Below are 27,523 nucleotides of genomic sequence, written 5' to 3'. Positions count from 1 at the left end.
TGGAATTCACATAGCTGTGGAAATGGATGGCCTACGGTGATACTGTAGCAACAATATGGATGAATCTTAGCAAAATAATGTTAAGCTAAAAAAGCAAGTCCTTTTATTAAGATTTAAATATAATCAAAATGAACAATATATTTTAAAGTTTCCATATGTATTGGCCTGTTGTAAGGGGAGGTAGGGAAGGAGTTTTCTTAATCAAGCAGATAAACTTATTTATTTTGCTGAGGGTTTATGGACAGGACAGTCTAAGCCAGGAATTCTTAATATCCTCTTATGAAAATTAACTACAGGAGAGGGCTGGTACATTATTTTCATTTGCAACAGCGTAGGGAAGGAGCACCTGAATAGAGGTGAATTACCATTAGTGTTCTAGTTCTTGGGTTAGATGTAGGTTCCAAGGTACTCATCGCATCACTAAAATAAATGACTGAGAAAAATAATTAAGACCCAAGCATGGACCAATAGAATAGTATGAATAAAGTATTAAAAAGATTAGTTCAGTTTTGTGCACTGAAGTCCATTAAAAATATAATTGCAGAGATTACAGGATTGCATTAAGTGAGATAATGTTCATAACAACCTACTAATGGACTGTCTGGCATCCAGTAGGTACTCAAGACATAAAGTTAATCTCTCAATTTTCCCAGCCAACCATCAACCTTGTCTAACTCTCATAAATCAGGCTCCTCCATGCTTTGGTCCTTTAGGGATGAATCCTAAGTCACTCATTAATTTCCTTCGGCTTCCTCCCTCCCTCCCACTACTCTCCTCTCCCCCACCAGGGCAAAAAAAGCTCATCTATCTCGTGTTACAGAGCTATGGGGACAGTATGTATGAGAAGGCTTTGAGACTGTTCAGTGCTCCCAGTAAACGGTTGCTTTCCTACACGCCCAGCATCCTATCAGTGGGTGGAAAGAACAAGACACAACTCTCGAGCCTGGCAGCTTCTGCAGGTGAAGTGAACATGTGGCCACACTGCTGGTGTTCAGAGAGGAGAAAACCCGATGTGGTCTGTAATATCCTGGGAAGAGGTGGCCTGGGCTTGCGCCTGGAGTGGCATCTATAGTCTAAATGCAAGGAACAGTGGACCTGGACCTGGGGCTGTAAAACCTAGGTTAGAAACCTGACCTTTCCACTAGCTGGCTGTTGAGGGGGCAAGTCCCTGCTTTCCTCATCTGTACTATGCAAGTGGGAATAGAAATTAAACACACACACACACACACACACACACACACAATACAGTGCCTACCTGAGACACAGCAGACAAGCAAAAACTGTTTGCTGAATCTGAATCCTCTCCAGAGCTCCAGTTTTCCCCCAGGGGATTGATATACTCACTCCAGTTAGAGTGAAAATGCCTAATTCAGATTTGACAAGCAAGTGTCATTTTGAGTTAAGTTTTTTGTTGGAAGAGATGGGTGACATTTGTTGTGGGATTGGAAGCAGTCGCCTGATTTTTATCCCTGCATCCTGAGTCTTGTATCCATTGGAACAGGATGCCTGGAGAAGATGGCAATCGCATGTACACACCCCTTTTTTCTCAGCTCTTGTGTCAGAACCAGGGAAGGAGACAACCACAGCAGTCCTGGAAAGGAAAAGAAGTCACTGGAAAGCAATCTTGGAGAACCCTAATGGTGATGGAAGTTGGGCAGATGGTTTGGAGGTGCGGGTGATTTCACAACCCATAGGTCTTTTAAAAATCAGTAGGCCTGACCTGAGAAAGTTACCTCCTTTTCCCTTAAAACAAGTGACTTAGCCCAGCCCAGCAACATGATTAGGTCTAGGTCTATGAGACAGACCGGAAGCCTGGGGGTGAACTCTGTGCGTATTTTCAAAACAGATATGCTGAACATTCATGATGGGCTAGGCATGGTGCTGAGCTTTTTATATCCTGAAGAAAAATCTTCACAGTATCTAACCATCAGAATGTCTCCAAATAGTCATTTTCTAGGTGTGAAACAGACTTGGGACAGTTTCTTAGGTCAGATGGGGTTACCCCGAGATCAATAGTGAAAATGTGGGGGCAGAAACCAGACCTTGGGGTGGAGATGGCTGCCACAGACAGGAAGTGAGGGCATCCTGTATCTTAGGTCACACTTGCTTGTCTAGAGGCGGGGGTGGTGTCTGCAAATTTTGACCAGAATACAGTTATGACACCCAGAAGGGAGACCCTGGAAGCCCCCAGCGTCCCCACTGGAAATACGTTCCCCCATTGCCATTACCAACATCAGACTACCAGTTGCCTCATCCTGTGGAAACTGGAGGACGACTAGCTTTTGACTGGGAGAAAGGCCTTCACCTGAAGGGATAAAGCTTGGGGAGATCTTAAACATCAGTGGGAATTTTGGGGAAGTGGGTAAGCCCCAAAAGCTCAGGATATAAATACCTCAGGTATATAAATACCTCAGGATATAAAAAGCTCAGCATCACTTAAAAAGAGCCCTTAAGGTGTCCTTATCACTCAGACTTCTGTCTGGCTTAAAACTGTGGCCAGCTTCCCCACTCCCAAATATATTTGAAACTCTGGGGTATTTGCTTGTCTTTATGAGTAGGGAAAGGTCTTTTTACATTCAGGGGCTTTTTTTTTTTTTTTTGGAGGTAAGATATATGAAGGTGTTTTATAAATAGTAAAAGGTTACATAAGTGTAAGGCGATGCTTTTCTTACTACTTCCTATGGAGCCCGCTGCAGGCAGAGGCCTCTGATCTCATTCCCACTGGGAGCCTTTCTCCCCTCATAGGAGCCTGGCCCAGATTTGAAGCCCGGGAGTACACATTATGTAAGATTTGGCTAAATGGAATAGAGCCTCTCTTCCCATTTCAAATTTGTTAGGTTTATTTCAATTAAACATTTGTAATAAGTGTTCACAAGGTGCCTAGGCACTGTGCATAGTTGAGGACATAATGGAGAGTAAAAGAATGCATAGTTCCTATATTCAAGGAATTTACAGTCCAGGAGAGTGGCCAAAAAAAAAAAAAAAAAAACCCAAAAAATAAAAACTGGAAATCTTTTGGTTACATGAAATTTAAACTAAAACTCTGGTACCTAAAATGAAGCGGGAAACCTGCTTTGATTGAGGTGGAGAGGAAGGAGGAACCAAAAGAGGTAGAATGTTGGGGTCAGAGGGGCTAGACCTCACCATTTCCCCTCCAGACCTTTCTAGGGTTTCTCAGAGACCAGTTCAAAAAGCAATAATTTCCATAAGGCTTCTAGAAGAAAGCAGGAGGATAGTTTTCTGGCATGGAGATAGATAAAAGTTTCTTAGGACACAAAAAGCACTAAGCATCAAAGGGAAGAGTGATAAATGAGATTATATAAAAATTTGAAACTTCAAAAAAAATTTTAAACTTCAGTTCCTCAAATGACATTGTTAAAATAAACAGGGGAGTCAGACTGGGAGAAGATATTTACAATATATATGTTAAACAATTAACTTGTAGCCAGAGTATGTAAAGAGCTGCTACAACTCACTGAAAAACAAAGAACAATTTAAAAAATTGGTCAAAGACTCACATAGACACTTGACAGAAGGATGTATATTAGTGGCCAATAAACCAAATTAAAAAACTGGTCGACACCATCACTCATTAGGAAAATGCAAATCAAACAGTTTACCAACAGCTTACTTTGTAAATAGCGGTGCCAGCCTTTGAGACAGCTTTGTGTCCTTAACAGTTGGATGGATTCCCAAGTGCTTCTTTGTATTTTAGTTATAAAACTTTTTTCTTATATCCTTTCTCTCCCTCTAAATTATTTTTATCCATAGCACTGAACCCATGAAGTTACAGCTAGATTTTTTTTTATAGATGTCAATGGTTATGTAATCTTTCACTTGTGGTCTCTGAGCCTCTTTTCTAAGTTTGCAAATGACATATTAATATTTCCCTTTGCTAAGAAGCGATCTCTCAATGGGCTGCAGTTACCACCCTCTGTAAACACAGAAACCCACATTACTATTAACATCACATCATAATGATTCTCTCTTGTCCAGGAACAGGTGCACTTGTGAAACACAAATGGCAACCCAAAAGAGGGCTAAGGGACCCTTGTCTAGAGCTCTAAGAGGCTCTTCTAGGGACTAGGAAACATTTGGAAAAGTTATGCCAAAACTAACAGTGAGGATCCATTGCGCACCCACTAGAATATGTAAAATGAAAATCCTGATCACAAGGGTTGGCAAGGATGTGGAATAACTGGAATTCTTACACAGTGCTGGTATGAATACTGATATAAAGCACTTTGGAAAGCGGTTTGACAGTTTCTTTAAAGCTAAATATGCATCTACCCTATGGCCCAGCTACTCCACTCATGGGTCTCAAAACATAGGTCCACAAAAAAGACAGGTACACAGACCTTCATAACAGCTGTATTCACAACAGGCAAAAACCTGAAGCAACCCAGATAAACAGGACGATGGATAAGCAAATCATGGTCTATCATGTCATAGAAAACACTACTCAGCAATTAAAAGGAATGCACTATGATCAATATAACTCAAAAAAGCAGCCAGATACAAAACACTGCATTCTGTATGATTCCATTTGTGTGAAATTCTACAACAGGCAAACTAATCTATGATAGGAAAAAAACAATCACAATAGGAAAAAGAGAAGTAAGTGCCTGGTTGGGGAGGGAGTGGGGTGGGAATGTAGCAGGAAACTGGGAAGAGATACGAGGAAACTATCTGGGGTGGTGAGAATGTTCTAGATCTTACTAGTGATATATGTTACATGGGTGATATGTTTGTCAAAACCCCTTGACCTAAAACAGTTAAGGCCTGTGTATTTTGCTGTGTGTAGATTATATCTCCATAAAAAACTGTTAGGCAAAGAAATCACTAGTTTCCAATTTCAAGAAGGCAGGGTAAAGAACTTTCTGTACCCTTCCTCTCTGAGGAACAACTCAAAAACAACTAGGAGAGTAAGAAATAGCAAAATAAAATTTAGCTCAGTGAAACTAGATAACATCTGTAACCCACAATAATGCAAGGAGACAGCAGATAGAGAAATGACAAATGACTTACCAGAAGGGATGGAGGTCAAACCTGACCCCAAAGGGGTAAGGGTGAGGGGACAGGGTTGTGGACTGACAGAAGGCAAGTTCATTTCCCTGCAGAATCCCAGAAAGGCTCAGGTACCAGAGAAATCAGGAGGGAGAAGGAGGTGCTATAGCAGAAGGACTATTCGAGAACCTGTTGAGAAGTGTTCGTTACACCCTCCCCACTACTTCCCTAAGACACCATCATTACGAGCTCACAAAGCCCTCTCCTTTCTCTTTCCTGAAAACCTGTACCCTTCTCAAGGCTTAGAGTCAGAGAAATCTAAAGCCAGGAGGATCTGTAGGCTACTTCTGTTTTCCTACTCCGTACAATACTTCCCCCACAAAAGAAGTACAGAGTCAGTTATTTGCTTGAAGAGAGGAAGGGAAAGAGGAAATTTTAGGCAGTGAAATAAACTCCTCGGGTTCATATTGCCAGATATCATCTTGCTACGCACGTGCAGTACATTATACATCTTCTAGTATTATACCTCATGAGGTATTTCTTCTGTCTCTTTTTTAAAAAAGATTTTATTTTTCTGAGAGAGAGAGAGGAGAAGAGAGAATGAGGAAGGGAGAGAGGGAGAAGCAGACTCCCCGCTGAGCAAGGAGCCCAACATGGGGCTCGATCCTGGGAGTCCTGGATCATGACCTGAGCTGAAGGCAGACACCCAATCGATTGAGCCACCCAGGTGCCTCCCTTATGCAATATTTCTACCATAAATGGATCTGTGAGGTAGTGCAAATACTATTATTCCCTCTCTTATGATAAGGAAAACAGAGGCACAGAAGGATTACATGACTTGTCCAAGGACACATAACCTGTTACTATCTACTCAGACAAGAGCGCTGGTACCTCGATTCCAGGATCAGTATTCCTCCACTCTTCAATGATAACTGCTACCTCTCTTCAAAAATAGAGTGGACACACAAAAAGGAAAATATGCTGTGATTCCCTTTATAGGCAACCCTAGAAAATGTAAGCTAAGTCTTAGAGACAGAAGACAGATCAGTGGCTGCCTAGGGACAGGGAGCAGGGCAAAGTGGGAAACAGAGATCACAAAGGGACTTGAAGGAATTTTGGGGGAGCAATAGATTGTTCACTGATTTTTTGAGAGAGAGAGAGAGCACAAGGGAGGGGTAGAAAGGTAGAAGGACAAGCAGACTCTGTGCTGAGCATGGGGCGGGGCTCCATCCCAGGCCCCCGAGATCATGAGCTGAGCCAAAGTCAAATGCTTAACTGACTGAGCCACCCAGGCGCCCCAATTGCTCACTGTTTTGACTGCGATGATTTCACTGGCGTTTACATATGTCAAAACATCAGATTTTATACTTGAAATATGTACACTTTATTGTGTGTTGATTATCCCACAATAAAGCTGTTTGGAAAAATATGAGCAGAAATGAATCAGTTGCGGAGAGGCCCTGTGTTTATTATTTCCACTTTTCAAACCTCTACAGAACATTAAAAAATATGCTAGACATACAGAATAATATAGATTTTGCCTCCGTAGGGATGTGCTTAAAGAAGAGGAAATAGCAGAAAGGGAGACAGAACATAAAGACTCCTAACTCTGGGAAACGAACTAGGGGTGGTGGAAGGGAAGGAGGGCAGGGGGTGTGGGTGACTGGGTGATGGGCACTGAGGGGGGCACTTGACGGGATGAGCACTGGATGTTATTCTGTATGTTGTCAAATTGAACACCAATAAAAATAAATTTATTATTAAAAAAAATAAAGAAGAGGATGTCAAAGGAGAGAGCAAACACTTACTGAGGACGTTATGGACTGCTTATTTTGTCCCCTCCCCCAAATCATTGGTTGAAACTCTAACCCACAATGGGATGGTGTTAGAAGGTGGGGGCTTTGGGAGATGATAGGTAAAGATGAAGTCAGGAGGGTGAAGCCCCCACAATGGCATTAATGTCCTTATGAGAAGAGGAAGAGACCAGAGTATTCACTCCACCATGTGAGGACGCCATGAGAAGGTGGCCCTCTATAAGCCAGGAGGCTAGCTCTCAGCAGAGTAGCCACACCATGATCACGGGCTTCCCAGTCTCCAGAATTGAGAGAAATGTTTGTTGTTTAAGCCTCCTGCTCTGTGATATTTTTGTTAACAGCAGCCCAAACTAAGACACATCTAACGTGTTATCTTTTAGAATTTTCGCTGAACCCTATGTGATGGCCATTGCCATCACATCCATCTCACTGGCAAGAAATTTTCAGGCCAGTAATAGGTGGTGTTTCAGGGAGTCGATAACTAATAGTCCTTTTCCCCTGCTCACTTCCTGAGTCCTGAACTCTTTCCGACTCGGGAGTCAGGCGCACAAGGATGAACATGTCAACTTTATTACTGATAACAGCTGGTTTGGAAGACTTGGCTGAGAGGTGCTGCCAAATGGTTCTGCTAATAGGCTCTCCAGAGCCGAACTGGACTCTGAGATTGCAAGCTTCCCCCAGAGCCCCACTAACCTTGGCATAATGTAGGGATCGCAGGCTTCCTGGAGACAAGCCATCTTAGGAATGCCCAGTTCCTTTTTCCAAACAGATCAGTGAGTTGCTACTTCCATGGGTGGGACTGAGTAAAGTTGGGGAGAGAAGTGACAGGTGTAACTTTAGGGCAGTCCCTTCACATGAAAACACATGCAATTAGAAAAAAGTATACCCCAAACAGCCAAGTGGCATTCAGACACAGGTCTACATGCCAGAGCATTCACCATGTCATTTGGTTTCATCCTAAAAGTTGTGTGCAAAAATAATTTCTGTGCACTAGGTCCTAAACTAAGTGGACTAATTTCTGTGCATCTGTTCTGCATAGACTTTGAGCCTGGGATGGGGCAGACTAAAATAAATGTCCTGGTCCTTGTCCTCGGGGAGTTCAAGGACTGATCAGCCATTCTTAAGTGACAGCTTTGGCCTCAACTTGCCTCTTCAATATGTCTTCCATGGATCCATTTTGTGCCTCATATTTGTGCCTTTGTGCCACAGGACTACTACGTGTGGCCTCAATACACATAACCCAAACTCTCGCCTTTATTATTATGCTATTCCTTTTTCCTGGAATCAACTCAATTAAGTATATAGTTTTTGAGCATCTGCTGTGTTAGGACTGCAGGAGATGGCGCTACAAAGAGGAATCCTCTCTGGCTACTGGATATTGCAAAGCTTGGTCTTTCAATGTCTAAATTCTATCCGTCTTTCCAGGTCCACTTCTTTTAGGAAACCTTCTCAGGTTTGATCCGAGACCAGGCGTGATCTCTGATCTTGGGCTTTCTGGAGTATTTGAACTGTGGCTTTGAGCGGTGCTTCTAACTGCTGGTCAGTGGACTCCTCAGCCATACCTACCAAATGGAGCACAATGGAAACACTCCGTAATTCTGTGATTCATCTTCATCGCAGAGTCCTTGAAAAGCTGGTCTTTCACTCAAATTTTGCTGCCTAGCTAACAATGGGCAGAAGAGGAAATAGTTAGTGGGAGGCAAGACTACCACTTGTTGGCCTGCACCTGAATCTTGCTTTGTCACCTCCTCCTCTAATTTCACCTTTGCCTTCATAGCTACTGACACTCTTTTTAACCTTCCTGTTGCTGTGCTTACTGGTCCTCTTTGCCTCCCCCTGTCGATCCTCCCAGCTCAAGCTTGAATGAACCTCACTCAGCCAGATAGCCTTGACTTCTCCCGCAGCCCAGAGTCCTGTCCAGTCTTTCAGCCCATTCCATGGTCCACATCCATCTCAGGAAGCAGAGCTGCTTTGGCTTGGGCCCAGAGCCAGAGTCCATCTCAATGCAACCCGGGACTCCTTTGGGTTTTTCCAGGTTTAGACTTACCAAATGTCTCACCAGACTAAGGAATATAGTCATATCTTTTTTTTTTTTTTTCCCTGCCTATACGGGAGCAAGGAGTGGGAAATTGCTAAAGAAATTTTGGTTTGCAACATAAATTCAACTCAAACCAGCATGAATAAAAGGGGAGTTTGGCCAGAGTCCTCAGACATCCCATGGAATCTAGACAGGGATGTAGCCTGGTTGGGATCAGAAACAGTCTGCAAAACCTGGGGAACCCAGAAGCCCTGATTCTCTTCCTGCCTTGATTTTCTCTGTGTATCTGCCACACCCTTTTCTCTGCTTGTGGACTGTTTTACTGTTTCCCAGTTCCCATGGCAAAAAAAAAAAAAAAAAAAAAAAAAAATGGCCAATATCTTTCATGTTTACAACTGAGTCTTAACACAAAGAAATGAAGAGGGAAAACATTCTTGGGTCCAGACTCCCCAGGTAAGAGCCTGACTGACTCAGCTTGTTTTGGATGTGTTTCCTGGGTCAAGGAGGTAAGGAGGCAGGACAAAGCAAGCTTCTGCTGCTACTGTGTGGAGGCAAGAGGTAGAGGAGAAATTTCTAGGGAAAGGAGTGCTGAAGCTACCATCTAAAAAGTGTCTCTTATACCCCCTCGATGGAGCACATATCAATGGCCCCTGTCTCTAGGAAACTGGTCCCCCCATTCTGCATCCAGCTACTGGTCACTATTGCTGGTAATATGCTTATTTATTGGTGTTCTCTCTTCCCCAACCCCTACCCCCTCCTTAAATGTGTACAAGGCAGGGATGGGCTTAGAGCTTTTTGTAATAATCAACATTCCCCCAACACACACACACACACAAACACACACACACACACACACACACACACACTGCTTATTCAGTGCCTGCACTCAGGAGATTCACCTGGTAGCTGCTGAGAGAATACTGAGATGTACCAATAATTGTTCTGAGCCCTTTACACATTAAGTCATTTAATCCCTGAAATAACCTTATGAGGCAAAAACATTTGAGGAGACCAAAGAGGATAAGTAGCTTGTCCTAAATGACGCAGTTAGTAGGTGGTAGAGCCAGGATTCAAGCCCAGGCAGTGTGATGCTCAGGTTTGGAGTCCTCACCTGGAGACCCTACCACCTTTCCAGGAATGTTTGGTGAGTTCCTACCTTGCTTCTCAGGTTTTTTCAAGTGGCCACATCTATATATGCACACAGGCAGCAGTGTCCCTGGATAAGATGAAAGCGTAGAAGTCAGGAATTAATTTGCCCTCCTTCCTTAGGTGGAATGAGCTATTTTCTCTTTTATGTCCACACCTTACCTGTGCATGGATAGCACCTGTAATTCTTTTTTCTACTGATCTGCTTGTGTGTCTATTTCACATACATGACCAGTGGGGTTCATTTTTAATATTTACTTAATATACTTTTATTTTAAATAAAAGTATTTCTGGGTAACTAATTTTAAGTTACATATGTAATAAAAAAGAAATTAGCTATTTCTTATTTCTTTCCTTCTGCCCCACTTTCTTTTCCAAAGAGAAAATCACTTTCAACTTCAAGTTATTTATCTGGTCTTTCCCCCACATTTCTGATTCACAGAGTGTGCTGCTTGCTTATCAATTTTAGACATTAGTTATAGACTTCCTATTATGGTAATGAGGATTCTAAACTCATGTACATTCCCTCTTCTCTTCTTCTAGTCCTCTCTTATTTCTGGTTAACAATGCTTTTGTTATCATGATTGTATAAATATTGTTTACTATTAAACCAATAATGTATTTTAATTACATATCCATTCTTGCACTTTTTTTTTGTTTTTCCTGGAGTTAATAATTGCCTTTAATTTCATTTGTTTAGTTTTCTATCAAAACTTGACTGTGTTCTTTTATATGCTCCCACAGCTCTGTGAAACACTTCTCAGTAACATTTCTACACTGTCAGACCTGTTAGATATCCCTTCAACTCCACCCAAATGGTTCTCCTGGAGTCCTCTGACTCCTTGGTTAGAGATTGGTTGATCTTTCTGATGTATAACTGGTGTAACTCTTTACTTTGCTGACTCCCTGAGAATTCCTTTCACCTCTCTCTTGTCTCCTAATTCTTGCCTCCCATCTCATCCTCTGTTTTTATTTTGATGGAACCTATTTTCCCATAGTAGCTTTCTAAGAAAGAGTACACTGGAGATAATTATTTTGGGGGGGGACTTTCCTGACTGAGAATCTAATTCTCTGCCTACTCTTGATTTGGGTGGTATAGAATTCCAGGCTGAAAATGGTTTTCACTTAGAATTTTGAAGGTGTTACTGTTGTGTTCCATTTTCAATGTTGTGCCTGAGAAGACTGATGTCATCCTGATTCTTATCCATCATTTTTATCTTTATTTTTTTAGATTTTAAAAAACATTTATTTATTCATGAGAGACACAGAGATAGGAAGAGACATAGGCAGAGGAAGAAGCAGGCTCCCCGAGGGGAGCCTGATGTGGGACCAGATCCTCAGACCAGGATCACACCCTGAGCTGAAGGCGGAAGCTCAACTGCTGAGCTACCCAGGGGTCCCTCTATTCATCATTTTTAGTCTGTTCCCCAGTTTTCCCTACTGTGTTCTCTCAACTTTTAGGATCTCCTTTTTGTTTCAGGGTTTTGAATTTACAGTGATGTGGGACTTTTTACATTCATTATCAACACTTGGTAGGCTTTGTCAATTTGGAGATTTATGCGTCACTTGGGGAACATTTGCTTATATTATTTCTTTGGTAACTTCTTTCCCCATCTTTTCTCTGCAGCCCCTACCTCTGCATTCCTATGCTCTATCTTCTAATTTCTTTTTTTTTTTTTTTTTTTGCTATTATATTTTTACTTTCCAAGAGCTTGTACTTTTTCTCTGGTTATTATTATTTTTTTTTTACAAAAAACAAAACAAAACAAAAAAACCCCCCAAAAACAACCCTGTTTTTGTTTCACAAATGTTCTCTAAGGATATTAATCATGGACTTTGTTTTTAGTTGTTTACTTTTTATTCTGTTACCCTATTGTTTCTATTTCTCCCAGGTTCCTTTTTACCATTTGTTTTAGTCTGTTTTATGTTTGAGATTTTGCTCTAATGTCTGGCAATCCTTGGTTGTTCACTCATATTTAAGAGCAAAGCACTAAGAATGTCATTGGAAGCTCTGTGTGCATGAGCAGGGCTTTTAGAACAACTGGGTTTTTTTCTCCACGGGGAGCCCCAAATATCAGCATCTGTAAGCCTCCTTTAGGGAGCAGTTTTGTCTACCATTCAAAAGAGATTCCCTTTGGGCTGGAACAGGAAGGAGTAAACAATGTCTTGGTTATCAAAGCAGAGGAGGCCTGTGATCTGTTTTGCAGTGTTGTCTCCAAGGAGCATAAAGATGCTAGAAAGGAAGGACTGGGAGGGCAAAGGGTCTATAAGACAATAATGTAAAAGGTTCCTGTTCAGCAAGAGAAGTAACACAGCAGCAGGGAGCTGCTGGACCTGATCACCGATAGGGATTGTAACTGTCTGAACAGAAACCTGAGTGGACACAGGATCAAAGATCAGAGGGCCACTCATTCCCACTACTTGATGCCTTGGTGCTATATAGAAACCTCGTAACACCATTTTGCAGAAAGGTACCTTGGATAGATCTGATTCTTATTTTATTTTTTGCTTGTCAAGCAGTCTGTGGATTGAATGCTCAAATCGAAAAAATTAAGTTAAGCTATAGGAAATAAAATAATTTATGGACTGGGATTCATAGCTGACGTGTACATTTGCATATAAATTAATACCAAGTGTACCAAATAATAATGACATAAATTCCTAGGCCTCAAGTGTAAGTGTTCTGGATAGGCTTCTGTTGGCTCCCTGGCTGCCCCCAGCTTCTACATTGCGGGTCTGCCTACATCCATCATTGGAAGAGGCTGCAGAATGTGTCTTCCTGCTCGCATATCATCAGCAGATTGCCAGCTCTCCAATGGGAAAGGCAAATGAATACAGCTGAAACCATTGACATTTCTGGAGAGAATTTTAGTCCTTTAGCTTAGGAATGACATATGTATGCACACACGTACACATGTATACACACATGGATTAGGTTCCTAACTCATGAAATCAGGGGACAGATGGGGGAACCAAGCTGATTTCCAGCCTGATTTGTGCCCAGGAGTCTCTAGGTAGAGCCCCAGTGCCTCTAGAGATGTAATCACAGTCCCAGGTGTCTAGGGCAGCTGGGGGCCTGCTCTGCTTCTTATATTCTGATAGTTTCAGAAACTCAGGGTGGAGAACAGAAATGGTGTCACGACATGGAGGCACAGGGGAAAAATGGCAGTAGGGACTGCACTCCCCCTTGAGCACTACTGAGGAGCAGTCCTCCCTCCTCTCCTCCATCTCCCTGAGAGTCCTCATGCTGAGGCAATGTGTCACCATATTTTCAGCAACTCTGCTAAGTTGTGTCTCAAAGAACTGAAAGACAAATCTCCAGAGGTTTACATGTTTGATTCACACCTTACACGGTAGCTGTCTGTTGCCAGGGGAAATACTACTGAGCAGATTTCCAGCAGCAGCCAGAGACTAAGTCTTCAACCTTACAGCCATTTTGCTTGTCTTGTTGTGCGGGCCTTGGGGAAAAGTGTGAATGATGCAGTGGCAACCCTCCTCACTAGGAATGATTCAGGCACCAGCACTCTGGGAAAATAGAAACCTGGCCAGGGGTGGGGTGCACTTAGCTAGCAGTGGCAGTAACCTCTTCATCACGCACATAGGTGAGATGCTGCTCTCTTAATAGATGCATACTGATTGCATTCTAATAATAATTTGTGCTTATCTCAAAGGACCTTAACCAGATAGCCTCATTAAAATCTCATGATAACCTCATGAAATATGCAAAAGCTTCTATGCTCTGCGTGTCAAAGAGAGAAACTGAGTCCTGAATGACTGGCTGTGTGACCCACGACTAACCTGTAAGAAAAAGCCCCAGAAATCCATACTTATTCTCATTGTCTCTCTCTTTCTTCATTGTCTTTGAGCAAATTACCCATTTAACAGTACTGGCTTATTACTAGACCATTAAGTATATACATGGAAGCTGATGCAGTAAAACCAAGAAAAAAATCCAATTCATAATACGAATGTCTTAGGGGATGATCTTTCTTATCGAGGAGCAATTTTTTCACTTTAAGATGATTATTCTTGGAAGTGCGTTAATGGTAAGCTTCCCTGGTTCACTTAAATATTGGTTTATGGATCTTTTCACAGAAAAGTAGAGAAGGCAGAGGGGGATAATATTTTAAGCTGAAGTACCTGGTTGTCAATGAGCAGTGAAGAGCAGCTGGAGATTAACAATGATTTCTGAAGTGATGGTGAGTGTAAGCCAATAGTATATAGAATTGATTCACAAAAATGCAACTCACATACAGTTCTGGGGCCATATGCATTTTTATGAAAGTGAGCCTTGCCTATAGCAGTGTAAGCCCAGAAGTGTAGACCTCCAGAGGGGCTTTATGGAGGCTTGGCGGGGTAAGGCTCAGTGGGGTGGAGGGGTCTGTCTTGACGATGAAGACACCAGAGATCTCTGCTATATGGCCTTATAGAGCCTGGCTTCCTAAAAGGCTGGGACAGCTGTAGCCCTGGAGTATCAAGAGAGCCACAGGTGACTGGCAGGTAAAGGGCTAGAGAGCATCTGGTCCTAAATCCAGATGGAGTTTACTGTTTCCTCCCCCCACCTATGATGTCTTGGATTCAGAAGCAGGGGATCACTTCTGTGCTAAAAATTTGCCTGAATTTTAATCCCCTTAGGAGGTAGTGTGTGCTCCTGAAAGCATAACAGACCTGCATTCAAATATGGGCTCAGCCATTTCCTGAACGAGATTTCTAACTTCTCTAAGCCTTAGATTCTGCATCTGAAAATGGAGAGGGTAATTAACTACCTTGCAGAGAGGTAGTAAGCCTTAGAGATGATGTCTGTGAAAGATTTGCATTTAATAGGCACTCAAAATTAGTAGCTATCATTTTTATTGGAAGAGAGGCTGAAATCCCATTGGGGGGAAAGAGAAAGCCTGCCTCAGCCAAACTGGGTTGGGAGAGGACTTCAATAAAGAGTGGATGGATAGTCAGCACCCCCTCTTGCATCCCCCCACAGTGCCTTAAGTGCAGGTCTGCATATTCAGCAGCACTGGGACCAGTGCCAGAAGCTGTCCATGCCTGGCCAGCACAGCTTGGAACTTTGCATCAGAAGCAGCATGGTGCCAATTAGGTCCACCCATCTGGGACTTTGAATCAGGTGCTGGTGATGCAAAGAAATGGGGGTAGTGGCGAATCCACTTTGGGGTTAGTGGTGGCGGCAGCATCCGGCTTCCAGGGCAGCAAAGCCAGCAGTGGTGTCTGGGGAGTTCCAGCTGTGGTTGTGGAGCAGGCTGTACCTGTTGGGTGTTCATCAGAGTGGTTTTGTGGAGGGATTTTTGGCTGCTGAGCCTCCCTTTGTTCTTATCTGTGTTCTGAGTCTGCCTGAAAATTCTGCAGAGTACCCCAAACTCCCTTCAAAAATTTTTTTCTCTTTAAGTCAGAGAAAGTTCATTTCTGTCCTTAGCAACAGGAACTTGACTAGTATACCTTTCCAAACTGCCTTACTTAAAGTAGTTCCCTCTTTTTCTATTTCCTTTATTGTGTTAATCACTATTGGCAATTATTTTTACCAATTTGATATTTGTTCATTATTTGTTTCCCTTCCCTGAAAGTCAACAACCCGAGGGACCTCTTCCCCATCCTCACCACATCCCCTCGACTGCCAGGTTCCCAGCAGCTGCTTGGCGTAGCGTAGCGGTGATACCCACAGATACTGGCACCAGACTGACTGGGTTTGAATCATGGTGCTGCCATTGTGGCATTTTGGATCTCTCTGTCTCTCAGCTTCCCCATCAGTAAAACGAGGGTGATGATGGGTCCTGTATACAGTAGTGAAAATGAAATGAACGCATATATGTGATGAGTAGCCTGGCACCAATTGTTTATGAATGAATGGAACCTAAGAGAATTTCGAGTAACAGTTGCTTTTCAGGATTTTATGAGTCCTGTCTCATCCCCTCAACCTTCACACTCTGGAAGGACTCTTTCTCTAAGATCAGGCTAAAAGTTTACCAGATTAGTATTTGGGGCCTGCTGGGTCTCACAGAAGCAAGGGTCCAGTCTTCCACGTGTCTCCATTTACAGAGCACTTTATGCTGCCCATGCTTTGTTACATAAGCGTCCCCAGCTTAAGCATCACAGCCTGGGAAGTCAAGCCTTTCTGAAACCAGTGAGTCATGAAACCTCCCCCAGAGGCCTCTCGTTGTCTTTCCCCAGCCTGCTGCGGCTGGTGGGACCGCCACTGCTTCCAGGAAGAGCTGGGCCTTGGGGGAGCCCCCGGCCTTGGAGGACACAGGAGCATCAGGGCAAGGCATCTCATCCGGGGGGAGCTGGGGCCGCATTCCTGAGTGACCACTTTTTTCTGGAATCAATGTGTTAACTTTTTCCACGGCCTCAGTCTTCCGGCTCAGAGGGGTGGGTGCCACGTGAGCCAATAGTTTGTGTGTGTGTGCTGTGTAAGTTGACTCGGTGCAACCGAGCCTGGGGCAGAGAGTTCAGACATTTGCTGCTCTATTTTAAGATCCCCAGTTGTGTCTGTTTCCCAGCAATCATCACTTGGTCAAAGGAAAGGGAAAGCGGGGTGGGGAAAATGAGGCCCAAGTCACAGCCTCTCATTACTTCCAGCTGGGTGGAAATTCCCATTCTTTATGGAAGCAAAGCATCTCCCCTGCCCCAAAACTCAGTGATTCAGAATTCTTCACCGGTCAAGATCAGGACAAATTCTTGCTCATTCTAGTAACAAAAATCAGGACAGCACTGCATTCTTTGCATGTATCTTAGACTTCTCAGAGCTCATTCACACACTTTCCTCCCATTTGATAGGTAAGACAGACATTATTACTCCCTGCTTACAAGTGAGGAAACCGAGTCACAGAGAGTTTGGTGGTTGCCAATGGTCACACAGCTAGTTAGTCATAGAACCAGTCACAGAGTCTAGATCTCCTGTGTTTTAAATTACATTCTGTCATCCAGTAAGTAGCCATTCATTGTCTTCCCTCCATATCAAGGTTCCTTTCCTATCTCATGAGTGTCCATGTGATGGAGAACGAAGCACTAGGGGGCTGTTCTTATGGCTTCTTGCTCCTCCAGTTGGGCCTTACAGGAGAGGACATTCATTCATGCAAACAAACAGTTATTGAATGCCTACTGTGTGCAGTTACTGTGGTTTTGCAGGTTCACAATCTATGGAAGAGAAGGCTGCTAAACACGTAGTAAAGTGCTGTATTGTTGCAAACACGGAGTGTCATGAGAATAGAGAGAAAGAGGTGATTCATTTTGTCAGAGGCAATAAGGAAACTATCAGAGATAAGGTCATTTTCCCCCCTCCAACTTATAATTGTGAAAATTTTCAGGCATATGGAAGAATTGAAAGATGATTACAACCACCATCCAGATTCAACCACAGTTTGCCATGTTGTCTTTTTTTTCGATATACAGATCAGTGGACGCAGACTCACAGATACTTAGACATTTATGTAGGCGTATAGCTGAACCACTTGACAGTAAGTGAGAGGTGTCCTGACGCCCATTTCTAAACATTTCAGCATGCATCTGCTAAGAATAAGGACATTCACGGAGGTGAATTTTGCGTTGGGTCTTGTCAGATAAATAGGAGTTTATCAGACGAAAGAGGAATGTCATTCCAGGTTTCAATGACAATGAAAGCAAGTGGATGAGCAACATGGAGTATTTGGTGGAAAGGCTGAGGGTGACCAGAGCTGAAGGGGTTGTGTTGCCGCTGGAAGAGGAGGTGAGAGCAACTGATTGGAACCTTCTGTAGAGGAACTGAAATGTCCTGATAAGGAGTTTCAGTGTGACCCTGGGGAAGGTGGGAGACACTGCAGGCTTTTAAAGAGAGAGATGCCACACTCTGATATATTTTTATCTGGCACCAGAGTAGGTGGAATGGGTGGGATGGAGAAGACTGGTTAGCATACAAGAGGTTGGGGACAAAGGTTTTGAAGGTGAAGGGAGAAGATTCCAGACATCAGACCAATGTAGAGAGGATTTGGAGGCTGACTGGAGTTAGGAGGGATGGAAGAGAGGGATCATTGATGGCGAGTGAGATTTCTTTTAAAGGCAACTGAATAGATGCTTTACTGCCATTAATTAACATCATTAATCTAGTCAAATGTGGTGGTGTGTACATAATACCGAATTCATTTTGGACAAATGAGGTGCCTGCATACCTTGAACACTAGCGGAGGCCAGAGAGATAGGTTTGGGGGTCATGAGTATACAGATGTGGTTAAAGTAATAACCTACTCTGGAAGAAGCTATCATACAAAAAGAGAGGCAGGTCAAGGCCACAGCCTTGGGCAGCCCCTATATTGGATGGACAGACAAGATGGGAGGAGCAGCCACTGAGTTGGGACATGAGCCAGAGTGTGGCCAGCTCCCCTGGTAGGTTCACAGTGAGTGTTACACGAGCTCATTTGTGTGAAATTCCAAACTCCAGGCAAGGACTTGGTGGTTGCTGGGTAAGTGAAGAACCATTTCTAGAGTGGACATGGATGTTCTAGATGAACAGCATGGCCCCAGGGTCAAGTGCTGCTGGGGGTCCCAGGGCTGGCCCTCTATAAACTGAGTCTTGGAAGCCGAAAGCTCTTTACCTGTGCTTCCTCTGCCCTTCCCAAAAAGTGAAGACCAGATTGAGCTATAAGAGAAGATAAAACTTCATCTCTCGGATCCTCTTGGAGCTGGAGAAATGAGCGTTTTGAAACCCGGGGCAGGAAAGAGCTTCCTACAACTCTGGAGGAGGTGGGGGCAGTGTGTGGAGTGAGAGGCTAAAACATGGGTGCTGGAGTCAGATGACCCTGTACCAAGTCATGGCTCTGCCTTCTGTTCCTTCCTCAGTGAACCTCTCGATGCCTCAGTTTCCCCATCTGTAAAACAACAGGAGAGTACCTCCTCCAGAGGTGAGTGTGAGGATTGAAGAAGATGAAGACTAGAATCCCCATAAATGCAGAGCACAGAAAATGCTTACTTGATGCTAGCGATTATCACCGTTATTACTGCAGCCGGGGGGAGGGGGTGCGTGTCAGCAAGCCTGGGGATTGGAGCCAGCAGGTTCCCCTGGGGCCACACTTGGAGCAGCAAAGCCAGACGGCTGGTGGAGAAGGAGGGGCTCAGTGGGGCTCAGTCACACAGCTCGCCGCGTGTCTCCCCGTGCTCAGATGTGTGGGGCCCATTAGGGAGGAGAGCTCATTTCTTTCTCTGCAAAACACCATGCACCCCCCACTGTGCTCTTCCCTCTGTCCACCTGGGCCTGTTTCTAGGACAGCTGCTGTGTCAGGGGCTGATGGCCTGGGAGCTTGTGAAAGGACCACCTGTTCCCATTGCCCCCCCCCCCCCCTCCCAGCCCAACTCCGCCAGCTCCAGCCTCTGACTGCTCACGCATCAAACCACGTTTCTCCCTCTGCTCAGGTGTCGGAGGCACATTGCGAGAGGCACGTTTCCTTACAACTTGTCCGGCACTCACAGCTACTGTTGCTGCTTCTTGAGCTTCCCCTGTTTCCTACAAAACTGCTCTTCCTCTGTTTCCCTGCAGTGACCTTTCACGCCCTCACCCCTACTCTCTCCACTTACATGGGGGTTCATGGAAGGTGACTCTAGGGAGGGGGAGAGGGCTGCATGGAGGGCAGGTCCCTAACTCCCAGGAGATGGCAAGAGCCCTCCTGCGGCTCCGACCTAACATCTCTGCACGTGCGTGTGATGTTCACATGTTGGGTTTGCTGTTCCACAGCCCTCACATCTCATCTGTGGCTTACGTAAGCACCTAGAAATCTCTAACTAGGGCAGTGCGGAGACATGGCCTGAGGTAGCATCAGCGTCCAGTGGGAGAGCTGCTCCGAAGCAAAAGGACAGGCAGAGAGTAGCCCTGGGTTGGGACCTTCTAGACTGAACTGGGTACCAATCCTCGCACCTCCATTTAGTGGGTATGTCACTTTGGTTAGATTACTTACCCATGGTTGTCTGGTTCCCCTTCTGTGGTAGCGTCAATAAGGCAGTGAGCTCCATGTTACATCGAGGCGAGGCCTACAAATGGGAGTTACCCTTCCTTCTAGACAGGGTTTAGAGCAGGGCCACGTGGCAGGCAACCAGCTGGAGTCTGTTCTTGCTCCACCCAACCCACAGCTTCTTCTCAGCACATGCCTCTCTGGAATACCTAGGAGAGAGGGAAAAGAGGACCAGGTGGGCTGGGGTTTTCCTTGCGCCAGAACTTCAGAGAAGTATGACGAGGTGGACAGATTCCATGTGTGTTTGGTGCCCTGTTTCCAACTGAAGCTGGGCTCTGGAGCCATTCACACCCGCCAGACCCTTCCCTGACTTTGTGTCAGTTTGTCTGCACTGGTGGACTCCATGAGCCACAGCAGAGGCGCGATTGAGAGGTGCACAGTCATGTTTCACTGCGTAATGCAGCCTGTCTGTGACCCATTTCCAGAAAGCTGTCTGGTTGAAGTTCGGCCAAGAATGTCTGTGACCCCCAAGATCCTGGGAAGCTGGGTTGACAGTGACTCTGAAGACATTCACCGCATCTTAGTGGGATGCATTTCCTTCATTCCTCATTCACCACTAATGAGTTCCTGTGCGGTGCTGGACACTGGGCTAGGCACCAAGATTCGGGGGACCAGGCCTCCCTGAGGCCATTTTAGATCTGCTCAAGTGAGCACCCAGATCTCAAAGGCGGCTTCCCCACCAAGGAGAGCACATCATGTGTCTGTGGAATCAGGGATGATCTGAGGTGGCGAGGATCCCTGAGAAATGAGGGTGGTGGGCTGGGGCTGAAATTGATGCAGCAGAGGTTTCTCTCTGTGGGGGTCTTTCAGTCCCCTGCCCCTCCCCCCCACACCCATAGACACTCAAGCTCTCTCTTTCTCTCTCTCTCTGTCTCTCACACACACACACGCATGTGTGCAAGAATAAAACAATGCTTCCTTTTCACCTATTCTGTCCCCCTGTCCTCCTTGGAGCAATAGTTAGGCTGTTTTTAGTGTCTTCCCAGAGAGCCTTCTCTTTATTCATGTCAATGCAGGTGGTTGCCCTGGTTGAGGAATACAGCAGAGTGAGCTGGGCAGACCCTCTACCCCACAACTAGGGGGTGGTGGCGCTTAGGTTCTCCCCACCACCACCACCCGTGCTTGTTTCCCACCCGGAGAGAGGCACAGTCCAGCACGCAGCACCCACCCGACTTTCCAGTTCTGGAATCCAAAACTCCTCAGCCTGGGAAGGAGCAGGGCGTTGGAATTGCAAAGATCACTTTTCGGTAGTGTGCAAATCCTCAACGTCCCTTGTTCTCCCCTGATCTTTCATCCTAAGTAGTGCCTTAGGATGACAAATTATTAAATGAGAAGAATTCACATTTTGATAAACTTGTTCCTATGCTCAGTGAGTGGAAGTGAAATCCTTTCAGAAATATGACATTCGTGACAAAAGTGAACAGAGATGAGGAGGAAGGGTGAGAAAGAGGAAGTCATTTAGAAACCCAGGATTCTTGAGTACTTCTCCTATTTTGCAGGCTTAGGATGAGATGGGGCTCGCTTATTGCCATCAATTTAGTTGATACTTTAGGGAAGGCATCAAAACGATGGCAGGAGCATTCGTATATGAGAGCGGAGGTAGCAAGGGACGAGTGTGCAGACGGGCTGGGGACAGTCATGCTGCGGGGAGGATTCGGGGGTCTGAGGCAGACGGATGGTGGGTTAGGGTGTGGGGTGGGACAGACCCTCGCAGCCAGGAGGGCAAGCCTCTGTGTGTGGGTCAGATCACGAAACACCCAGCAAAGGGCCTATGAAGGGCCACAGCCAGCCTTTAAGAATCATCAAAGCATAAACACTGAACGCTCCATCTATCAGCAGGCAGGCTCCCAGGAGGCTGAAGACGAGCCAAGGTCCCCGGGGCCCAACATATCCCCAAGACCTTGGGAGCTGAAGATCTGCCTCCCTTGGAAGCTGCCCCAGGGCTCCCTCCAGGTGGGAACCAGGCTCCCACGTGAGCAAAGAGGGATGGGAAGCGCAGCTGGTGGGGGTGGCAGGGCAAAGCAACGGCACTCTGAGTTTCCTTGCCAAGAGAAGTCAGAGCCCAGCTATTAATGGAAGGACTTCAGCAGAAAAAGGGATTCTCTGCAGCTGTACTTGGGAACTGCATAGATGAGGGACTGAAGACGCAGAAAAGCCCAGAGCCAGTGACGACAGATGCTAAGGGCAAAGATAGAGAGCGGAAGATGTGCATGGTGAGAAATGAATGTATGGTGAGAGGGAGAGGAAATATAAGAGGAAGTTACAGAAGACAGCTCAAGGAGTTATAGCATCCTGTCATGATTTCCCAAACTTATGCTTTCTTCTTCTCCTGGTGAGCAAATTCTGCCTTCTGGAGAAGGATGTGTGCCGGGAACACAGCTTCTGGAGGTGGGCCATCTGAGATCAAAACCCAGCTGGATCACTAAGTAGCTGTGCGACCCGAGGCCAGTTACTTAACCAATCTCTGCTTCAAGTGTAGAATGAGGACAAGACAGTAATCATCTTACGGGGCGCTCATGAGAGCTGAAAGATAATTCAGGGAAAAACACACAGAACAGAGCCTGGGCCTGGCACATAGTAGGTGTACAATAAATGCTAGCTGTTGCAATTTGTGTTGCAACAAGCTATCCATCTAGCCAACATTTATTTGGAACACACGCTGAACTGGACATGGCGCTAGGGGCTGGAGACCAAGGCAATGGTCTCCACCCTCTGGGAGCTCGTGATGAGACAGACTGCAAATCAAAATTAGGCAGTAAAATTAAGTTAAAAAGTCAAGAAGAGTCGATGCTGGTCCTTTGGTTCTAGAAGTAAGAATAGAGGTTGCCTCTGATGGTGGGGTAGGTGGGGGCTGGCTGGAAGGAGCATGAAGGTAATTTCTTTGAAAATGAGCAGTACCAAAAAAAAATAAAAATAAAAAAAAAGAAAAAGAGAGAGAGAGAGAGAGAAAGAAAAAAGAAAATGAGCGGTACAGAGAGGAGAGGGGACTTTAGGCCAAGAGAACCTCACACTCGGGGTTTTGTAGGTGTAAGGCAGTGTGGAACTGGGGGAACTTACCAACTGCTGAGTTTGGCTGGGTGTTAGGGTGTGAGATGGAGGATGTGAGATCAGGTGGTCAGAGCCTTCTATTCCACGCAGAGGAGTCTAGACATGCTCCTACAAGCCGTGAGTACCACTGACACGTTTCAGCCCCCTCCCCAAGGGGCTGAGACTGCCCTGCCTTGGATGCTAGGGGTCCATTGGGCTCATTGGGGGAAAGAAAAGCAGGCCTCCCAAATTTCCGTTCCCCCAGAGCTCCTTCCAGACAAGGAAGAGGAAGAAGGAAGAGACTGGGAGAAGAATAAAACAGCCATCCAAGTGAGCTGTCCCCACTGTTCTGAAGGATGGCTGGGGAAAAACAATTGTTTGCTGTATCCAGGCTGAGCTCCTTCAACTCCCCCCCCCCCCCCCCCCGCCCCGCTGCCCACGAGAGGAGGGCGCACCCCCCTGTAGTTTTGGCCATGACCCTCCAGGACGATGGCCCCTCTTTCACATCTTCAGAGGCTCTCTCTCTCTCCTGACTCAGCCGCCTCACGATGTGTGCTGCTTCTGCTGTTTTTATGCTTCTACCAAACAGTTGACATCCAGTTGTGCATCCTACATGCTTGAGAGCCTCTGCTGTATACAGGGGATTCCTAAATCTTTCCGCACTGCCAAACTACAACCGGCTTTTCTTAGCTCTTTCCTCCCACTTGGAGCCTGCTCCTTCCTACATGTTCGGAGGGTTCTGGCTGTGTTCCATCCTGGTCAAACCCCACTCACTCCTCTTTCAATACTGCAGACCCTCCCTGAACTCTCCCCTTCCTGGACTTCTCTAGCAAGGACTGTCCATAACTTCCTTTCACCTCTTCTTCCCTGCTATGCTAGTTCCATTTCCTCAGGGAGAAAAGAAGAAGAAGGTCATTAAACTCAGCGAAGAGTCTAAAAGCTGTGCGATTTCCCCACCAGTGAGGGAACACAATAAATTCTTAATATTTTTTGGTAGATCCATGATTGAATTGGGAACATCCAGACCCCTGTGGAGATGGTTTGTGCCAAATCAGAAGTCAAGAAAGGGAATCCATTTCCCCTGACCACTTCCAGCAGGTAAAGGTCCTCTGTGGACTTCTGCTGGGGAGGGAGCATGGTGCTGGGGCGGGGGGAGTGTGGGGAGGCAGAGGAGAAGAGGCAAGTGGAAGACCCTGGGCTGGGACAGCCTGGGGTATTTAATCCCTGATCCCAGATGACCCAGGCTGCGGAACCCTGTCCCCACACCCTCCATGAAAGACAGCACAGCTGTGTGGCCAGTGCTGGGCAAAAAAAAAAAAAAAAAAAAAAAGAGGTCAGGTTCATGTCAAAGCCAGTGCACAGGTGGGCTCAATTTGCTGGATTTACAGCAACTGTCGAGTCATTACTGAAATTGCAGACATGAACCAGCCTACCTGCTGGGAAGAGAATTTGGGATACATTGTGAACTTCAAAAAGTTTCTGCCTGGAAACTGAAGAGGTAACCATGGCAACCGGGAGGCAGGTTGAACTCAGAAAGGCTCTTCCTCTTGAGCCCTGGCCTTTGTGCTCTTGGATTGGATTTGCCAGACTGCACGCACCGCTTTGTCTCTCTTGCCTCTTTTGCTTTCTTTGTCAAGTAGGAGAAAGCGCCAGCTCAGGAATCTGGAGAGCTGGCCATGTTTCAGCTGCTTCCAGATCCAGGGCACTTAAGTGAGGGCACCTTAGGCACTGGTTGTTTTGCTGTCTGCAAAATGGAAATTAAAAGCCTCCTCTGGCCTATTCACAGGCATGTAGACAGAACAGGAAGGTTTAGGGAGATTCTGTGCATAATCGCCATTATTGTTGTTATGTGGCTACATCTGGGCTGATTCCAACATGGTGCTACTGAGGGCAAGACCTGGCATTCAATCCATCCATAAACTTGTTTTCGTCGCCTGAAGAAAAACTGTCGCAGATACCACCCACATCCCCACCTGGCAGCTGCATAATACAATCTCGTACTGGAGCCTGAGCAGCACGGGTGAAACATCAGGCCTCACCTCAACTGACCAACTCCTCCAGCAGAACGTCCTGCTGCTGATGGGGGTGCGGGGTGGGCTGCTTCCTTGGCGGGATGGAGGATTGGGCTGAGAAACACAGATGTTCAAAAGGCATCCTTCCATTGCCTGGCTGCACATCAGAACCCTCACCCCTCTCCCTGTGCCCACTAAAACTCAGCTTTGCACTTGTGAGAAAGGAAGAGCCCGTGATGGAGGTGAAGGTGGGCAGCTGGCATCTGAAGATGGTGCTGCCAATGTGTGAGCTGCTCCACACCTGCCTCTGTCTACTAACCCCCAGGGAGAGTGGGGAAGGATTTGACTACACTCTTCAAAGTGCATTATGTTTTGACTAACTGGGTCATCTTCTGTAGGCCCTGGCTTAACAGGAGGATCTGCTTTGACAGATGACCCGCCCCCCGCCCTTGTTGTTCTGATTTGGGCCTCTTTTGCTCAACTGCTATCTGCAGGACTTCCTGTTCTCTCCCCCTTTGTAGTTTTATTTCTTTTATTTTTAATTTTTAAAAAGATTTTATTTATTTATTCATGATAGACACACACACACACACAGAGAGAGAGAGAGGCAGAGACACAGGCAGAGGGAGAAGCAGGCTCCATGCAGGGAGCCTGACATGGGAACGGATCCCAGGACCCCAGGATCACGACCTGAGCTGGAGGCGATGTTCAACCACTGAGCCACCCAGGTGTCCCTCCCCGCTTTGTGGTTTTAACTTTTCCTTCCCTGACCAGCTTTTCTGGGCTGTCTCACCTAGCTCCTCAGGTAGGGACCTTTTCTCCTCTTGTCTCTCTTCCTCCCCTCCCTGACCCTTTATTTCTAGGCCTTGCTGAAGAATGGCACCTCTTAGATGGCCCTCATGAACTGAAAACCTCAATTCCAAAAGACCCAAAAACCATACTGCGTTTCCTTATTGTCTAGCAATTCCATTTCCCCAGTCAATAAACCCAAGAGCTAACATTTATTGAGTGCTAACTATGTGTTCAGCACTGACCTCAGCACCTTGTTGACACACCACCACCAACCCCTGTTTGGGACCTATGCCCTCATCCTCAGCCTGTTGCCTGCTGTAGGCTGCCAGCACAGCCCCTTTGGCCTTAACAGCTTGCCTTGCTTAAATTTAAGTCATGTTCTTGGGGCAACCACATCCAGTGAGTGCTCATTGTGGGGTACAAACGCCTGCCCCCTTGCTTCAATGAGGGCAGCCCCTGGGGCCAACTGCGCTGTCTAGTTGCAGCAAACAGGACACTTAATGTCTCCCTCTGCCCAACCCTGTTTCCCCCACTCCCTTTCTGGTCTGAGAACTCTCCCCAGCAAGGCTACCTCAAGGGTACTGTTTCCTGCCTCCTGGGGGAACTCAGACTAAGAACTTACGCAGTCTTCACATCTTTAAGAAATAGGTGCATCCTATTTTCATCTTAGAGATAAGGAAAGTGAGGCACAGAAAAGTTAAGAAGCTGCCCTAAGGTCTCCCCCATCAGTACGTGGTGAAGCCATGATGTGAAACCTGGAAATCCAGCTCTGGATTCCACACTGCAAACCTCACACGCAGCCTCATTAAATAGCAATCCCAAGGGGAACGGAGGAGCCACGGTGGGAGGGGAGGGCTGCTGTGAGGCCTTTATGGGAAGGCTGGGAGAGAGGGAGGGCATTTATTACCTGGACTTCAGAGATAAGACACTGAACTAGCTGCTGCTTGAACCCAGGATCATTCATCAGCTTACAGAGGTGCCGGGATTCTAATTTTGGCTGGGAGGGCAGTGGAAAAAGCGTGGTAAATTCGTATTTGAATGCTGGCATAACACTAATCGTGAAACGCCGAGCAAATTCTTTCACCTCGCTGGTCCTAACTCAGTAAAAACGCCTGGCACACCGATGCTCCATAAAGAGCGCTCCTCCCCCCCCCCCCCCCCCCCCCCCCCCCCGGCCGTTTGTCTGCCAGTTCCAACCCTCTGATCTTGCGCAAGTCCCTTTAACTTTCTGACTCAGTTTCTTTATCTGTGAAACAGGTGATGAGATGAGGAGCTGCGGTAAAGGGCTGACTTGGCCCCCTTGACCGACCGCTCGGGGAGGAGCACAGCAAACGGGGGTTATCAGGGTCATCGTGGCGTCGTCTTGCGGGGCTTGCAGCCCTGGCCGCGGTGGGTCAAGACGCAGCAGGTTCAGGCAGGCGCAGGCGGCGCGAGATCCACGCTGTGCGCATCCCCAACGCGCTCCCCCCCCCCGCCCCGCAGATCCGCCGGCTACCGCGGAGTCGGCTTTCGGCTTTTACCGGAGGCCTCCGGGATTTTTTCCGACTGAGCCGAGTGGGCGCTTCTCGGGCCGTGTGACTTCCCGCCGCTCCTCGCTCCGCAGCCCGCTCAGCCCCGGGGAGCCGCAGCCACGTGCGCCGCGCCGCGGGCCCCTGCGGACGCCCCGCCCCTCGAGCCCCGGCCCCGCCCCCACCGCCCTCCGATTGG

At 46.3% G+C, this 27,523-nt stretch overlaps 1 long non-coding RNA gene across 3 annotated transcripts; it reads right to left on the bottom strand.

Moving 5' to 3' along the window:
* Window positions 1-80: 80 nt before the first annotated feature.
* On the bottom strand, window positions 81-27,468 carry LOC112648469 (uncharacterized). Of its 3 annotated transcripts, none has more exons than XR_004817665.2 (7): window positions 27,337-27,462; window positions 26,724-26,813; window positions 19,932-20,134; window positions 10,016-10,075; window positions 8,388-8,484; window positions 7,515-7,620; window positions 81-1,591 (listed from the first exon to the last, which is right to left on the bottom strand). It is a non-coding gene; the product is annotated as an uncharacterized LOC112648469 (long non-coding RNA). The 3 variants fall into 3 exon arrangements; XR_003129073.3 differs by lacking the exons at window positions 26,724-26,813; window positions 27,337-27,462 and adding exons at window positions 20,912-21,010; window positions 21,154-21,340; XR_003129072.3 differs by lacking the exon at window positions 26,724-26,813 and having other exon boundaries at window positions 27,337-27,468.
* Between the last annotated feature and the right edge of the window lie 55 nt (window positions 27,469-27,523).

The sequence above is a fragment of the Canis lupus genome, chromosome 7 (assembly GCF_003254725.2).
Source record: "Canis lupus dingo isolate Sandy chromosome 7, ASM325472v2, whole genome shotgun sequence".
Taxonomy (NCBI): domain Eukaryota; kingdom Metazoa; phylum Chordata; class Mammalia; order Carnivora; family Canidae; genus Canis; species Canis lupus.
The sequence above is the reverse complement of the archived record's forward strand: the minus strand, read 5'-3'. Positions and strand labels throughout refer to the sequence as shown.